Raw genomic sequence first — 2,060 nt, 5'->3', positions numbered from 1 at the left:
CGTCCCCCCCACGGGGCTCACCTCCATTATGAGCTGCAGCCGGGCGGTGTCTGGGGACTCGGCGAGGAGGCTCGCCAGTAGGGCCTGGAGGTCGTAGGGAAGGGCCCGGATGAACTGCTGCAAGACAAGGGGGAGCCCTGGGTCAGAGGGGGGTTGGGGAATCCAGGCCACCCGCTGGCTCCGGGGTGCAGCCTTGAGCAGGGTCTGAGCCGCCTCGCAGAGCAGGGAGGAGCCCAGGCTGGGCATGGAAGGGACGGGCCCCCCGGGAGAGCAACGGGAACCCTGGAGGGAAGGATCCAAACCTGCAGCTTCTTCCCTCCCTCTGCCCCCCCCCCCTCCTCTCTGGAGCTCCAGCCCAGCCCGGGAGCAGGGCCCAGAGGGACGTACCTGAGTGTGGATGGGCTCCTGCTGCCAGTCCCCAGACACAGTCTGTCCCACGGCCGCCGTCAGCAGGGGGCTCAGGAGCTGGGCCCGCAGGGGAGGCTGCAAGGTGCTGGCAGGAGAGAGGGGCAGAGGCTGTTAATTCAGCAGCAGGAGACAGAGACTTTCCCACTCCCTGGCCAGGGGATCTGCTCTGGGGGAGTCGGCGGGGGGGGGGGGTCGGTACCTGAGGCTGCAGGCGGCGTTGAGGCAGTCGGCCAAGACCAGCGGGGGGGCGAGTCCTCCATGATCTCCTGGGAGACCCAAGGGGAAAAAGGGGCGTGTGAGGCTGGGGCCCCCAAGAGACGCTCACGCGGCCAGCGCCCCCACCCAGCAGGATCCAACCCCACTGCCTCCCGCTGCCCTGTAGCCCCCCTGCCCGACACAGGGCCCCTCCCAGCACCCCCCTCCCAAACCGGGACCAGCTCAATCCTTGTCCCCAGGCCGTCTCCTGCCCCTCCCTGCCCTGGTGACCAGCCTCTGAACCTCCTCATCCCTGCTCCCCAGGCGCATCCCCAGCAGCCCGCTCGGCTCCCTTCCAGCCCCCCATGGCCCAGGGAGACCCCTCCCTGTCCCGAATCCCCCTTCCTGTCCGGCACCCCACACCTGCCCCATTTCTGTGTCCCTCCCTCCTCCAGCATCCCCACCCACCCTCCCCATGTCCACCTCCAGCCCTCCTGGCTCCACCCATCCCGTTTCCAGCACCCCCACCGGCCGCCATGGCCCAGGCAGACCCCCGTTCACCCCACGTATCCCCTCCCCTCCTCCCGGCTGCCGCGACTCGCTTACAACGATCCTGGCCATCATGGTGTCCTTGCAGCAGCGCGGCGCCAGGGTGTCCTCGCCCCTTTGGAGGGCGGCGAGGCAGGCGAGGGGGATGGCCAAGAGGAACCGCTGCAGGGCGGCTGGGCTCTGCACCCCAGAGAGAGTCTGTGAGCCTGGGGCCTGCCTGCCCCCCACGGACAGCTGCAGGGCTCAGGTCTCCCAGGAGTGGAGGTGGGAGCTGCTGGTTGTCCAAGCACCCACACTCCCCCCCCAACTGCTGCCTCAGGCTTGTGGGGGCCCAGCTGGTGCATGACAAGAGCCCCCAGCTTGGGGGGTCCAGGTCATGCAGGAGAAGGGGCCCCAGGGGGATCCCCAGGGACAAGCCCCTCCCGGAGGGGGGGGGGACGTGCTGGGAAGGGGCCGGACAATCTCGGGTCCCCCCCGTGTGGAGAAGGTTCCTACCGTGTCCCGGGTGTGGAGCTGCTCTTCGATGTCGTAGATGGCCCCTTCCTCCACCCGGGAGTCCACCCGCTCCTGGCAGCGCTCCGCCGAGGCGCAGGGGGGCTCTGTGCGGGAGGGAAGGGACCAGGGTGACTCCAGCGGCCAGCAGGGGTCACGCGCCCCCATGTCAGGGACCCAGGGCAGGTTGGGCCCCACACGCCCCTCGCAGGGACCCATCCCCCTTCCACCCTCACATCTGCCAACGCCCTCAGCAGAGCCCCCACCAGGAAGAAGAGAGCCAAGCAGCCCCCGCCCCATCCATTGCCCAGGGTGCGGGGCAGACACTGGGGCTGCCCCTCCCCCCGGGTACTGGGTGAGCCCCTGGGCCCAGCGTGTTCACGGCCCCTCACCTGGGTCTGAGCGGCTGCAGGAGG

The 2,060-nt window shown here is 69.8% G+C and overlaps 1 long non-coding RNA gene across 1 annotated transcript; it reads right to left on the bottom strand.

The window, feature by feature from the left end:
• Positions 1-607: 607 nt before the first annotated feature.
• On the bottom strand, positions 608-1,754 carry LOC149523240 (uncharacterized). The gene is made up of 3 exons (XR_016347186.1): positions 1,648-1,754; positions 1,210-1,332; positions 608-674 (listed from the first exon to the last, which is right to left on the bottom strand). It is a non-coding gene; the product is annotated as an uncharacterized LOC149523240 (long non-coding RNA).
• Positions 1,755-2,060: the final 306 nt, after the last annotated feature.

Source organism: Pelodiscus sinensis, chromosome 18 (genome assembly GCF_052426305.1).
Source record: "Pelodiscus sinensis isolate ZL-2025 chromosome 18, ASM5242630v1, whole genome shotgun sequence".
NCBI lineage: Eukaryota > Metazoa > Chordata > Testudines > Trionychidae > Pelodiscus > Pelodiscus sinensis.
The sequence above is the reverse complement of the archived record's forward strand: the minus strand, read 5'-3'. Positions and strand labels throughout refer to the sequence as shown.